Source organism: Taeniopygia guttata, chromosome 2, assembly GCF_048771995.1.
Source record: "Taeniopygia guttata chromosome 2, bTaeGut7.mat, whole genome shotgun sequence".
Taxonomy (NCBI): Eukaryota; Metazoa; Chordata; class Aves; order Passeriformes; family Estrildidae; genus Taeniopygia; species Taeniopygia guttata.
In genome coordinates this window covers 132401432-132417765 of record NC_133026.1, presented here as the reverse complement: position 1 = coordinate 132417765, position 16334 = coordinate 132401432, and the positions used below count along the sequence as shown (strand labels likewise).

At 40.1% G+C, this 16334-nt stretch overlaps 1 protein-coding gene across 50 annotated transcripts in view; it reads right to left on the bottom strand.

Annotated features, from left to right (window-relative positions):
- The window catches only part of RIMS2 (regulating synaptic membrane exocytosis 2), a 447420-nt gene that overhangs the window by 7070 nt on the left and 424016 nt on the right, over positions 1–16334 (bottom strand). The gene's annotated exons all lie outside the window — the stretch shown is intronic.

Here is a 16334-nt window from a genome sequence, read left to right as displayed (position 1 = left end):
ACGTGGCACTCAGAGCCACAAATTAATGACCTGTAACAAAACTTCCATTTAAAATGTATCAATTTTTTAGTAACATAAAACAGCATCACACATCTCTTTACAGGATCAGGATCTTAGTTCTGTCACCGCCGCTTTCCAAGGTCAGACAACACAAGTCTGCCCACAGAGGTCACCAGATTTAAACAATCCATAGTCTAGCATGTTTAAAATATATTTTCCCTGGATGAATAAATCGCTCTTAGGAATTCAATTAAAATGTTACCATGATGTCAAAACCTGAAATGTTCTAATTCAGATGGATTATTGTTTTAAAAGCATTTGGTCATTATCTCCTAAATCAAGTTACAGATATCCATTAGTGAGGATTGTAAACTAAAAATCAAGAAGCCTTCCCATGCTTTCTTCTCTATTCACTAGCTGATCAATTTAAATTTATATTTAAAATATACAGTATTTTTATGCACAATAAGAAACTTTATTTTCACCTTCAAGAATAACAAGTTTTCTATCTATTTGCATAGTTTAATTTTACAGTGTGACAGATGTCTGGGTATCAGACAAGGGAAAAATACTCAAACAATATAATAGCATTTTAGTGTAGGAATTTTGATCAAGACCTCAACTGGATGAAATTAGGAGGAATGAAGCCTCATTTTTACTTTCATTTATAAGACAGCCACTCCATCTAATTTCTAATTTTAAATGCTGTTCCTTGCAATGGGGCAAGGAATTCTGCATACTTATTTCTTTTGATCTGTGTACTAGAGGTCAGAAGAACTTCAGGACCTGTGAGGATGGTGAAGCTTTAGAGATTTGAAAAAGGAAATGAACAAAAGGAGGAGACTGTCCTGAGATGGGGACTATCACGTCCCAGGGGGAATGTGTGAGCACAAGGACTGGCTTAGAGTAAGAGGATCTGCACCCTCCGACAGGGAATGGGAGAGAGACCTCAATTTCAATGTGTGCACTCATTGTCACTCTCCTACAGGCTGCAGCATGGGTTGAAGTCTCCCAGGCCCCTCAGTCAGGAGGAATATTAGGTCAATAAAGAACATGGGAAATGTAGTGATGTAGGAACTATACATCAAAAATACCTTGAAAACCACTGCCTCCTTGTCAAGAAAGATTAATAACTCCGCAATATTAAGCAGCAGTGAGAAATTTCTATGGCAGTATCATGAGTGGTTCAAATCATATTTCTTATTAAAAACCTTCTACATATTCCTTAAGACCATCACTTTGAATCAGTACATACAAATAGTCATAATAATAGAAGTAAAAATTTTCCTCCAGAACTTCAGCTACACAAATAAATTCAGTACACAGGAGAATGAAAAAATAAATTTTATTGCATCAAAATTACTCCTAAAAATGCCCATCAATACCTGATGTAAGAAACGCAAATAAAAAAAGTACCATACTACTACAACATATGAAAAATGAAAGTCAGAATCAACAATGTCATTTCTTTTGGGTTGCACAATTCCAAGTGCCTGCTGGTTTATTATTTATATTCAAATAATAAAAGCTGGCAGCTGACTTCCAACAGTGCTCCAGAGTTGTTCTAAAATACAAGCACTCATTTCAAAGAAATATTCCCACAAACTGCTAGGAAAATATCATGCCGTAGTTTTGCAGAAAAGGTATACTTCATTATATTTACATGTGAAAGCCATACAACTCTGAAGCCCCACAGGATATTACTCTTCTAAGAACTCTTTGGATGAGTAAGCATTCATTCTCATTCAGCTTCATTGAATGATGGTCGTTCTCAATTCATTATTGTAAACATGATGTCCTTAATGCAAATTTAAAAGAACATCTCAATTTTGCATGATTCTTCAGTATCTTCACACATCTTTCAAAGATTTGGGAGTTTGGGAGAAATATATGTTCGATTATGTCATATGTGAAGGAGTACATAGTAACTTTTATTAATTTGTAGGGCAATTTTTTTTTTCTGAACTAAAATTGTAAGTCTGTATGCCTTCATTGTAGAAGAATAGAATTTAAAAAAAAACCATATCCATTGCACATCAATTTACTGAGAAATCAAGGCAGAACTCGTGCAATTGCCATTCAAGTCTTCACAAAGGCACACGTGTTTACAGCATCCCTCTAAACCTTAATTTAAAGCAGTTTTACTTTCCCACATTCATTTTAACTGAAATAATTGGTCTGGTTCACATGACAACAGGCACACAAAGCTACAACTTTGATACAACATGGAAGTTAGAGATCTGTAGTATATCCAACTTTTGTATAAGTACAAGTGGTAAACAGTAATTATTTTGACCTTAACACAGAATTTAAGGAGGGTTGAAAGGAGGTTATGTGAATAACTATTTCCCAGTTGTCAATAGAAACAGGCAGTGCTCTTGAATGGTCTCCAAAAAGAAAGATCTGACCTTTCATCAATAAAGCTCCTAATCATGATGTTGATGCTTCCTGAAGTAAGAATTGCAGATTTTAACAGCAAAATGGCAGCTTGGAATAGAATTAACAGAAGACCCAGATCTGGGTGGCATGACTTCTGAGACACTGCTTTTGACATGAATATTCTTTCAGATGAAACTTGGCTAAACTAATACATAATAATACATGAGAAATATCCCCACTGGATTGTCCCCAATACTCGCAATACATTTGCCCCTGGAAGAATGCTAATAAATCAAAAATAATCCTACAATTCCTCAAACAATTTAAAAGCAAAGATAGTATTTGTGCCATCCATAATTTATGTTTCATAAATTCAACATTCAAAAATTTAAAAAGTTTCAAGAAGCAATGAAACCACAAAATAGCTGCTCAGCTTAAAGCAATAGCCTTTGGTGCCATACTTCCAAGCTGTAGCTGGTAGAGCATCTGATTGAAGATCATATCACTTTATTAAAGCCAAACTGTTCTCCTCATTTCTGCCTGGAAATTGAAACCTCCTCTCTTGTGTTAATTTAACTACTCATGTGGCTGCATTCTATACTGGACCTAAATCAAAAGGAACAAACAAAAATATGATTTAAAGTTTTTCTTTTTCTTTCAAGACTGATAATTTTGGAAAGGATATTTGTCAAGACAAGCATATAGCAGAATGAACCCAGCTAAGGCAATACTAACCTCTAGCTAAACAAGTAACTTGGGAATTGTACCACTCACTCAAAAATAACTATCTAACTGGTGTCACTGTAAAAGTGGGGGTTGGTTTTATAATCCTAAGGTATATATCCTTAGACACTCATGCATTCTGTTTTAATCTTAACAAATGAAAAGATATGGAAATGAGAGCTTAGAAGTGTACTTTTTTGTTATGTTGCTGAGTACCTACAATCAAAATAATTTCCTAAACTCTAATAAAGAACATTGAAAATGTTCTCCAAATTAGTATAAGCTAATTGCCCTAGCAAAAAGAAATTTCTCTCAAGTCCCTCAACAAAATATGGAATATATTATCTGAAAAACACCAGTTCAGATTCTCGCAGCCATATTGTAAGGACTGGAATAAATTACCAGAAATAATTGCACTGGTATTTATGAAAGCACACTCATTCTTACAGTTATTTACTGGTAATTTAACTAATATGGTAACTGCAAATAGACTCCGCAGGCCACATTTTCTAAGTTATGCACAGAATTATTTGTTCCCACAACTTGGGAGTGCAAATCACTTACAAATTAGGGATGCAAAACTACTGATACAATCTTCAATAGCAGATGAGGAGAAGTCAAAAACTGCAGTGATGCAGCAGATTATCTTCCATCATCGGGGATCTAGCCAGAAGAAATCTGCTGCTGGTGTGAGAGTGAGAGCTCTCAGCTTGCTCTCAGCAGGAGCTTCCTACAACTGCTCCCCAGCAGGCACAAATCCAAGAGAAGACATGGCACAGGCACAGGCAGGCTGGCTATGCCAGTTCCCAGCTGGTATGTGATCTCTTGGTAGGATTTGTAGGGAGTATAGGGCAGCTGTGGCTTCAGAAACACACTTAAGCACTTGAGGTGGCTCTTCTCTGCTCTCCCCACCTCACCAAGAATGCTGCATAAAAACTCCTTCAGCATTGTCATCTCAACTCAGGAGTTAGGTCCACAAAGAGAGTAAGTCTTTAAGTGCCCGTTTTTAAGACTAAAATTATTTACATACCTAGTTATCTGCTCCAGATACATTAACAACTGGCTAGATAAAAGACAGTCTACGAAAATTTGAACCTACAGAAGAAAATGGGGACAGGGTAGGTCTCAAATTCCCTTGCAGCTGCACAGATCTGTTTCTGGAGTAGTCCAAGTTTTGTTTGCACTGAACAAGATATTTAGCTCTTGTTGAAGCACTAGAAGCACAGCCAAGTTATTTCTTTCTCTGTGTTACCCACAGACCCCAAGCAGAAAATAGGGTTTAGGATCTATTAATTTAAGCAGGATTTGGGAAACACAGATTCCATTGCCACTTGAGTTTGAGCTCATTTCACTGATTCTCATAGGCCAGTGCCAACAATCAGTTTATGAAGTTTTGTGTTACAGTCCTTCCAATAGACATTTCCACAGTGCATGCTGTCAGCATTTCTGAAACCCAAGGAGCATTTCAGAGCCAGGGGGAAACTGTAACCAGGGGGTTTCTCTTACTTTTAAGGAAGAAAGGAAGATCTGCACTCTAGTTCCTGCTTCCATGAGTATCTGAATGTAAAATACTGATAAATTTTGACTGGGACAGGAATGACCTGTCTTGATATGCCCAAAGCAGAGCTACCTTCAGCAAGAAAGCTGTTCAGTATGGAAGCAGCCAGGTTTGGAAAGTGTGAAAGAGTTTGGGCTGAGAGTGTCAGTCAGCCCCATACATTTTTAAATTTCTTGGGAGGCCTCACTAGTTTTTCATTCTTGGGCAAGAAACACATTTTCACTCTTGTCCTACTCTTTTTGTTTCTTCCTCTTAACCATGCCATAATGGAGGCATGGTTAATCAAGATAGCACCCAAGAAAATGTAAAAGACAGAACTGAATTAAATAATCAACAATAATCAACTGCAAAACTGTTGGTTGCGCTTCTGGTCAAAGGCTGGTACAGAAGATTTGGCATCCCATTCTTGATGAATTTCCTACAGGTCCCAAGAAGCATCATGAATCTCATTTATTCCCGGACAGATTGCAGCATCCTTTGTCTGTATTCTATTTCCCTGCCATGGCAAGGCTGGTCCTATGTTCAGCCAACTCCATGCCTTGTTGTGGCCATGTGATGTGAAGTCACTTTACCACGTGGCTTCTGAGCAATGCCGTGGTTTAAGGCAAGCACCTGCTCCTTATTCTCTCCCACATGTTAATTACATCTGCCACTTTAATTTCACTGTTGCTCTGATGTCCATTCTCCACTCTTTAACTGATCCTTCAGCAAATTGTTAAGAGCATCAGAAAAGAAAAACTGGTTTTGTCTGTGTGTGGCACCCATCACTTTAGGATCTTCAATTTATGGTTTTATGTTCCCAAAAAGGTTTTTAAAATATTTTTACAGCACTGAACTGTAAACAAAGACCCGTTTTCCTTCCTGCATACACAATAAGTACTTAATGTTCCTAAAACTTTAGTAACCCTGGCATTATTATTTAGAATCACATGCTACATATAAAAAGGACGCATAACCACATTGAACACCCTATGGTTTGTTTTCAGTATCTGTGCTAAGTAACACTCCTCGTAATCCCAAATAAGTATATACAGAATCAGAATCATTGTATATGTGTACAGTATATACAGCACAGAGGTATGATGTTTGGCTGTTCCCTTGACAAATAATTTTCCCCTGGTAAGAGACAGTTGTCCCAGGGAATCAAAACTAATTAACCACAGCTGTAAGGAAGAGAAGGGTTAGTGCTGACGTAATTTCCACTTGCCTTTTGGTTACCTGGCTCTGACTATATAACAACAAACAAGCTATGCAGGTCTGCTTGGATGCTTTGTTTTTCAGGGGCTGATTACAGATCTAAACAGCGAGATGCAGATCAGGAATAGAACTACACACAGCCACTCAGGCCCTTCCAGCACCACTGCAGAGGTCTCTGTTACTAGGTGGGGCCACAGGATTTACCTGCCAAAAGCCATTTCCCTGCTGTAAACCTGAACACAGAGATATGACAACAAAAAGCATGTCTTTGTAGCCCACTTATTTATGTCCCACGTAACAAGTGACCTGAATGGACAGATCTTCAGGTGCCCTCATTTAGACCAGTTATGATCTCAACAGAGATAAATGTCCTTATCATTCAAATGATGTAGGTCTATAATAATTTGTGCATATTTTGTGCATGTGTCAAAACAGAATGGCAGCATTTTATATCCACTTTGTACATCCTGTACAACAATCTATATAACTGCAAAAAGTGCAAAGTAGTGGGAAATCAGTTTCATCCCCAACCAATTAAAACCCTGAAACACAGAGAAAATAATTTTGTGGAATTACATTCTAATTTTGTATACCATTTATATAAAGAATATAGATGTACAACTAAATGGATTGGATCTAGTTGGACTAGATGGACTAGATGGACTAGATGTCCAGTCTCTGATTTTGCCAATAACAAAGGATGATCATCCAAAGTAAACAGAAACTATTTCTGCAGTTTTAAGAGGTAATGTTTTTTTATGTTTACATGGACATTCAATTTTCTGGATGCATACCATTCTTATGTATTGATTAATAACCATTACTTCCTGCAGTGTCAAGAGCAGAATAAGAATATTTAAGCAGCAAAGAGTACATATATTGAGGAGCTTAGAATTGCTTTCTTTTTTTCTTTTTCATTATATGAAGTGAGAGATACTTTCTAAATATGGAATAATGGCAGTAACACTTTTCTTTATTCCAACCTCGATTATTTTTATTGTAGCAAGGGTCATCGCATACACTATCAGACAGATCTGGGTAACATTTTTGAATGATGTAGCAAATGTGTTGAAACATTCAACACCCTCTATTAAGGCTTAATTAGGTAGATGGTGCCAAGAACTTGGATGGCTACTGAGATTACACAAATTAGAAACAGCTCTTCCTCCATTGCTTTGTCTAAAATGAATAATGATCCTATGCAAATACCATTATTTAAATAATCACAGTTCACAAAAACCAGAGCAAATTCCACAGTGTAATGACCTATTTTCAAACTACTGCTATTCAACATTTACCTCCCCAAACTGAAACAATGGCAACACAGCGCGTTGCTGTTCTGACTACATTCTTGACGTTGACATTGAAAAATGACAATTACAGCACATGGTTTTTACATGCTTATGTAGGTACCTCCAGAGATGCAACCTATCATACACCGTAGCTTCACTGCTGCTGCTACAGCCATATCCAAATTATCTGTGAACTATTCAGGTACATGCTGCAGTGTAACCAGCTGCTCAGAAGTGAAACACAACTATAAGAGAAATACATCTTTAAAAATCTACTGCGCATTTCTAACTCAGGTTGAAGTATGTTGTGCTTTGAATGCCAATCTTTCTGCACTTTCTTCCACTTTTCCCTTAGTTTTCCAGAACACATGGGATTTTTTTTTGTCACACCCTTTACTTTGCCAGCAACAGCATACTTCTTTTTTTCTATGCTTATTTTTTTAAAGGTCTTATCAATTTTGGCATCTACAGCCACTTCATTAGTATAGTACCTGAGTATAACTGGTAAAACACTTGTGACTTGCTCGAAATGCCTGCTATACTGCCTCCACCCTCAAACTCAGCCCATGGAGCTGCAGAAATGGGACAGACTCACCACCATGATGGAACTGACCCAAGTCAGCCCCTGAACTGTGCCCTAACGGCAAACAGAAAAAATTATCAACTATAAACTTAAATGCCATGCAGATTCTTACAGAACAATTATTATTGCATATTCAGAGTGCTTTTTATCCTCCAAGACGACTGACCCCACCACTGCATGCAATGTGCAGCAGATGATCTCTGGTGTGTTAGCACCAATTGATGCAAGATCTTTAAATCTTCATCTCTTACAGGATAACCTGTCACAGGGCATTATACCCTTCTTTCCTATCCTTCCTTGGCTCTGCCAATGAACATTCCACATAAACAAGGTCATCTTTACCACCAAGACCAAAATGTAGGCCAATTCCCCCAAGATGATGTAGTTATTTTCGTTTTCTTCATAGCCTGATACTCCTATATTACTTTACTCTTTTTAAGATGGCAATTTTAAAGGATAACTACTTCATGTGCAGAATTCTCTTCACTTCAGTAATTACTGCACTAATGAATTTATTGTTACTACTTCCCCCATTTTCTATTTCTGGTCAAATTATTGTCTGCTTGCTATTGTCTACTGGGACCTCCAGAGGGACACTGCGATCTGGCGGTCTAACCACAGGAACAGAATCCAGGAACTGCTGTGTTTTATTTCAGCTGTACCAATGTGCAATGATTAATCAGTGAGAAATGCCACCAAAGCCATTACCAGTTGTCAACTGAGCAGCTCAGCATACCCTTAAATAAGTCCTGAGTCTTCACTCAGGGGCAGCACTCCCTCTGACACCTGTGTGGGATCAAACAACCCCTCCAGCAAGTTTCCCAGCTAATTGTCAACCAGGTGACAGGAGAGTACAATGTGCTTCTATTCCTGCAGCAACACTCAGATACTTATTTCAGTAGATATCAATATGTAATGTAACGTCTTCTCAGCTAACGCAACTAATTTTTGCTATTTTTGGCATGATTGTCTTGGACTGAAGAACATTCTGTGGTTTTTTTTAAATTGTCTTTGTTTTTCTAACATACTGGGGGACCAATATGCTTTCCAGTTCTTCCTGAATTAATTTATGTCTTAAATTGTCATAAATTATCTCTTGAATTGTCTTCAGCACCTGCAAAGCATTTGGCTTTCCCCTTCAATCTCATAGCTTCACTACCACCCAAAAACTTCAGCAAAGGAAGATATTAAATTGAAATATACTCCCTTTTGGTGGGCATAGTTCTGCATACAGACCTTGCCATGACCGGCAGCTCCACAGCTGCATTCCTGGTAATGTGCTATTTAACTGTTTATAACAACACTTCAGTGTAAATGCAAATTAGAAGTGAACATAAAGAGAGTATAAAAAGGAAGTCATAGTGAAAATTTATGACAGTAAACAATACACAGTGTAATTTGAGAAAGCACCAAGCTACCAGTCCCACCCATAAAAACAGACATAGGTTTTCTAGTGATCACATCATGTGACCTGAGCCTCTCTTCTTTTCTCTGCATGTTGGATAAGTCTACTTCTTCTCCAGTAAGCTTCTTGTACATAAGAATTAATTTGCTCAGTTGTTCACAGGAAAGTTTAGTACACTCATGCACTACCTGTAAGCATATCATGTGCATGAGACTTTGCACTAGGACTACACAGACATCTAAAACAGTATCACAGGCATTTATTTACATTGGAAATTCTCTTATCTTTTGACAATCACAAAATTTCTTTAACTTTAACAAAGCCAAGATTTCAGAAAAAAATATGAGGCTTGGAATGCTTCAAGAGCATTCAGATACTGATTTGTACTCTGTGCCCATACCTCTTCAACAATTTCCATATAAATTAAGTCTGTTCTAAGTGGTATTTGACACCAATTCTCACTTCAGTATGCAGGTCATACATTTTATCATCAATGAATCTAACAAAGTAAAATGCAAAAGACATCTCTAAAATCCTCGATACTTTGACAACATAAATAATTTTCTCTGGCACCATGTTAGCCCTGTGTGTATACATGCAGACATGCCAGAAGGAAATAGATGATGCAAAAAACTATTTTCTAATACCTTTTACTAGATGTGACTAAGAATAATAAAGTCCTAAATAATGAATGTGCATACACTTGAAGGATTAATCTCATCTGATCAGCAGGTAAGAAATGCTATTTTAAATAGCAGCTCCCTGTACAGCAAACCTGGCCAACCATGGCAAGTTGAGGCCTAGCCACGACAAATTCCCCTGTACTCTGCATTGGTGAGGTGTTCAGCCTTGGGTCCTCCAAGGATACTAAGGTGCTAGAAGGTGTCCAGAGAAAGTCAACAATGCTCTAAAAAACACAGCTTATGAAAAATAGCTGAGGGAGCTGGGCTTGTTTAGCCTGGAGAAGACTCAGGGGGAACCTCATCACTCTCTACAAGCACCTGACAGGAGGCTGTAGTGAGGTGGGGTTCAGTCTTTTCTGCCATGCCTGCAGTGAGAGGAGGAGAGAAAATGGCCTTAAACTGAGACAGGGGAGATTCAGATTAGATACTAGAAACAAAAATTCACTCTTAGGGTCAGGCATTGGAATAGGTTGCCCAGGGAGATGGTGGAGTCACCACCCCTGGAGGTGTTCAAGAGGTGTCTGGATCTGGCTCTGGGTGATGGGGTTTAGGGGTTACAGTGACAGTGCTGGGTAGTTGGACTGGATGTTCTTGAAGGTCCCCTCCAACCTTGATGATTCTATGATTCAAATTCAGGGCTACCAAAACCAGCAAACAGCAGCCTTCCCACAGCCCACTTCTTCAGTACATCACAGCTTGGACGCCAGGGCTTAAGAGGTCTCCTTCTTTAATCAGCCAACATGTAGAGGGATCTTCTTAATAATCATGTTCAAAAATAGCTAAATAGCTTCAAAAATTATTAATTTGTTGTATTGAGTTGTTTGCTACTAAATTACTTCCGAACTTGACGGTACTCATAATTTTTCATACCAAAAGATACACATCTGGACGAATATATCCACTTCAGCAGTTAATAAAAAAAGTGTTCAAGAGTGTATCTCTTGAAGATAATAATGTCTCAACAGGTCATATTTTCTAGATTATCTATTTGTATTAAAAATATGACTGAGTGTGAAATGGAAAAAAAAAAGAAAAGAAAAAGAAATGCACCCTTGTAGCAGGTTATCTTTTTTAAGTTATCCACTACATGCAGAAATAACTACATCGTGAGGACAGTTACTTATGAAATGGGTCTGACACCTTTTTCAGATTAAACTGTAAAAGAATATTTGTATGTGAACATGGAAGTGCATGTACCACAACTACTTTAATTACATTACATTAATCTAATTGCATAAGCACTCATAAGACAACAAATTCCAATTTGAGTGCAGAGGTGACTTGCCATCCAGAAAACACATTGCGATTTTTTCTTTCTAATCCCACTGCGAACACTTGGAAAATTATCTTCGCTGTCATGCCTGCCATTACCTCTGTAACCTGGTATGTCTAAATTGAGGTAGCAGAAACTCAAATCCATAAAACTGCATAGCAGTTTCATTTCTGTTTTTTTCATAGGAATTAATGAAATGCATTTTCAAGTGTAGTCTACATCTAAATAGGATCAGATAACATATATCAACACAATATGTGACATGTTCACCATTATACAATCTTTTAACACTTCTCTTTGAATAATTTGCCAGCAAAAAATAAATAAATCATTACAATTATCCCTAAATTTACAGATATTTCTCTACTGAGTTCCATGTACTTTGTATTTCTTTGAACCAGTGAACAGTTTTAAGCAAACACAGATTCCACCAAGGAATAAATTAAATGCTTCCTAGAGAAGTAAAGAAAACCAAGTAGAACAAAACAAATCAATATTCCGATTTCACACAGGATTAATGCAATTATTGTAGCTAAAAATCAGGACTGATAAGAAAAAGCTGCAGAAATTATATTAAAAAAAAATCTTTAAAGAATATCTAAACATGTTTGGGATAATTTATGATCTTTTCAGTGTGTGCTTTCAGCCATAGTGTTTATTAGCACATCAATAGTATTAAAAATGCCATCTGAAGCCTACCCTGCAGTCTACTGGCAATATTTTGCAGTTCACTTCATTGTTCAAGGCAGGGAGCAGATGAGAGTACTGAAGGACAGCAGAGTTTGCCCCAGGGGGCAGCCACTTCTTTTCCACTGAAAGAGGCAAGCTGGCCAGCTCCAGAGTAAGAGCAGGGAAAAATTGAGGGACCATGCCTTGGGATACAACCAGAAATCAGAGATGCTTTGGAGAAAAAAATCAGACCCTGTTGCACATCAAAAGATAAATCAAAACACACAAACACTAGAGACACACATTACCCACTGAACTCTCAGCCTAAAATGTGAAAGGTGATAAATGAACATGCAGATATTTTAAACAGATCATGAATGGTGTACACACACAGCTGATACATGTTTGTGTATCAGCACTGGACATTGGTTTCTCTGTTTTATAGTGTGTTTTATATATTTAAGGAGCAATTTGCTCCATTAATTTTAAAGAAATTAAAAATCTTGAATTAGTTCTGATACAACAAGGGAAAGCACAACACTTCATTCTATACATAAACATTTAAACACAACAGATTACTTTCTTTATGAAACCAGTATACTCAAAACAAACTCATGAAATCCAAGTTCCATCCTGGTAACACAATTTGGTGCCATGTATAACTATGTGTGTACATTTGCACATTCCAAATAGCAAATCTTTTGGGGGGGCATGGTTACTCAGAAAATTCACTGCATTTCTCTTGTTAGCATTCCACCTACACTGCTGCCTCTAAGGAAAGTGTACTTGGGGCCAGTATTTAATTGCTCAACTCTGGTGGTCTATACAAATTATGTCGTAATGACAGACAAGGGTTACCTGAACAAGCCTGCAGATTGTCACAAAAGCACCTGTGAGGAAGTGTGGTTTGTTTTTCATATGAATGAGCAGAAAATGGACAGAATGGAAAGACCCTCTATATTTTATTTCTCCACCCAACATAACTGAAGTTCAGTAAGCAACTTCATTCCCAAAGTGAAGATAAACATCATCTGTTAAATCCCACCTCATTCTCCAGCTACAAGCACGGTGCTACCAATGTCTCTTTCAGCCCAAGCCACTCTCCATACTCGCATCCCCCATCCAGTTCCTCGCCCAGAGCCGGCCCCCGGCGGCCCCCGGCCCTTCCCGGCGCCGAGCCCGGCCCGTCCCTGGAGCGGCCCGGAGCGCCCGCGGTCCCCGCGCAACCTGCGGCCACCGCGCCGCGGCCCCTCACCTCCGTCCTCCTCCAGGGAGTTCATGCAGGGAAAGTACACCGCCAGCGCCTCGAAGGAGGCGGAGAGGCTGCTCCGGCTCTGCGACCGCTGCATGGCGCGTCCGCCGGCCGCCGTCTGCCGGCCCATCTTGGCCGAGCGGCACCCGCCTTTGGCGCGGTACAAGAAGCGCGGCGTCTTGGCGGCGGGGCTGAGGGCGGCGGGGAGCGCTGGGCGGGCTGCGCGCCGCGGAGCTCGGCTCTGCCCCGCCGCGCCCGGCTCTGCCCCGCGGAGCTCGGCTCTGCCCCGCCGCGCCCGGCTCTGCCCCGCGGAGCTCGGCTCTGCCCCGCCGCGCCCGGCTCTGCCCCGCGGAGCTCGGCTCTGCCCCGCCGCGCCCGGCTCTGCCCCGCTGCTCTCGGCGGGGCGGGCCGCCGAAGCCAGCACGGAGCCGCCTACCAGCGGGGCGAGCAGTCAGCCGGCGGCGCGGGGCTCCGGGCGGGCGGAGTGGGACGGCGCCGTCGTGCGAGACTCGCGGGCGGGACGGCCCGGCCGCGGCGGCTGTAAATACCGAACGCGCCGGAGGCAGGACCGGGGCACGGCGCCGGCCGGGAGCGGCGGGACGTCCCGCAGGCACCGCCCGCAGACTTTGTTCTCCGCCCGGTTCCCGCCGGGCTGGCGAGCGGCCCCTGCGCGGCAGCAGGCGGGAGGGGCGCGCCGGGGCTGGCCGGGGGCTCGCAGGGATGCTGGAGGCGGGGGAGGCCGGAGAAGGGGCGGCCCCGTGGCTCGGCACGGACCGGAGGAGGCAGCGGCGGCCCCGGCGGCGAGCGGGGCTGAGCAGCGCTGCCCCCACTCCTGGCCGGCAGGACGCTCCTGCAGCCAGCGGGCCCGAGTCTGCTCTCGGGTGGGCTCTGTAAAAGAGGGAACGAACCACTGGAGCAGCGAAAGGCTCAGGTGGGAAGGCGTCCCTGGGTCACAGAAGGCAGGGTCACAGAGCCAGCTGCCCTGACTGGGGGCAAGACGGCTTTGAGTGTCTCTAAGGATGGAGACTCACAGCCTCTTCGGGAAACCTCACTCATCAATGCTCACTCACCCTCACAGTGAAAAAATGTTCAGCATGGGCCTTCTGTATGTGAGCTTGTGCCCATTGCTTCTGTCAGTGGCCCAGCATCTCTTGAGGAGCTGGCCCTACAAGCCACAGGCAAATCCTTAATCTCCTCCACTTTAAGACAAGCTGTATTTCTCTAAAGCACATCTGTCTCCTTAGCAAACATGATTGTACCTTTTCTGAATTCAGTCCTTAGAGGATTTGCTTATAGCTACATCACATTATTTTGGGGGTTTTATCCAGTCTTACTTCCGTATCTTCCTCAACACTATTTAATATTACCTTTTTTTCTTTTATCTAGTACGTTACATTAATTGAGTATATAGCAGTTGGCAACCTTTTCCCTAAAATACTAAGAAATTATATCACTCGGCATGATTGAAAAGAGGTACTAGCTACTGTACCAATCTTTTGAAGCATCAATAACTTACTCCACTACAGTTCATGACAGTGCAAAAGTGCTATCAAACCTTGCACATGGTTGTTTCCTTACTGGCCCTTTGAACAGTATTGATAGTAAATGCAGAGCATGGGGTGCATTCATATTTCTTTCAAATAAAAAAAGAATTCTCTCAAAATAACGGTTAAATAGTGTTTAGGGTTTGATCTAAAAACCTTTGCAGACAAAACGATAGTTTGAAGTGAACTGAAACTCTTCATGAAGAAGGTGTGTAGAGTGAAATACTTTTCACACCCTCCGTGTATTTCCTTGAGCTGATGATTGGAAAGGATAATAATAAGATATTAAAACCAGCCAACACTATCACTGACATACTTTACTGAGTAATGAAAACTAGTTGGAACTTTAGCATTCAGGGATGGAACCATCATCACTCAATCTACAGCAAAGCAGTGAGTTTTTACAGCTATTTTTTTACAATTTGCCCAATAACTTGATTTCTAGATAATTATAAGATAATAAAGCACGTTTCATGAAACATCATAGGAACAAACTTATTTTAGAAGAACACAAATCCATTTTTTCCTCTTTACTGGCTATAAAAGACACCCAGGGCAGCTTCTCTAGGCTCAGACATCTTTTATATGTCTCATTCAGGTCATGTTCCAAAATTTAGTTTCTCATCATGTTTCTCTAGCCACATGCCCAAGTTTGTCCCCTCCCAACATCTGTGATGTTTTACAGATTGACAAGAAGGTGAGTTGCCAAGACAGACAACTCTTGTATGCCACAGGCAGGCCCGTGGGCACTCCATGATGGCAGAGACCTGCCAAGGTCTGTAGGGGACACCCGGTCAGCCTGCAGCACCTCTTCCCCTAAAATCACCCTTTGCATTACACCTCTTTAAAGTATATTTAAGGGCTAGAGTAAGCTTTTCATGTTTACACTTTCCTCTAAAACGATATTACTGAAATACTATAAAGCAAACAACTCTAAAAGAAAGTGTAATGGTAGTAATAATAATGTCTAATATACAAAATCATGTAATTGGCAAAACCCAATAAAATGTGTTGAAATAATTGCTAAAGATATTTTTAAAAGACTTGGTGACTATAGAATTTTCTATCTATAAACACTAAAGCAGACAAAGTAACATTTTTATGAATGTAAGTAACTTCCTTCAACATTTACTGAAAAGTAAATGTCCATTAAATAATTCATGACTGCTTTTGAGAAGTTGGATAATAAAAATGAGTTAATGTTCATTACATTTCAGATGAGCTACAGCTTACTTTCACAACAGTTGAATAAAGCTGAAAAGACATTGCGAATGCAGAGAAAAGCAAAACAACAGTTGGGTGACTTGGAGATATTTACAAAAATATAAATAAACTCTAAAATACATATTGAAAAAAGAGCAGCTGATTTGGAACATCTGTTTCATCTACTTTCACTCACATTTATAAATATTCTTATGAAAGTATTCCCCTTAGAAGGATCTCTTGTAGAAGAAATAATACCTGCTTAGAAGCCAGGAGGCTTCTAAGCCATTAACAACAAATTAACATTTTTGCTACTGTTGCATAGTATATAAAAATACTGTTACAGTCATTGATAAAATCAGCCTATACCAAGAAAATCACTTTAAAACCTCAACCATCTGTAGTCAATTACAAATTACCCCAAATAGACATTGGGATATTAGGCACCTATGCAAAAAAATCTGTGACAAAACACTGGATCACTATCACATCCAAACTTCCTCAATAAGCGTCTGTCCTAATTTTCTTTCTTTAAGATAAATGTTTAAATGGGAAATGGAAACAGACACAAAG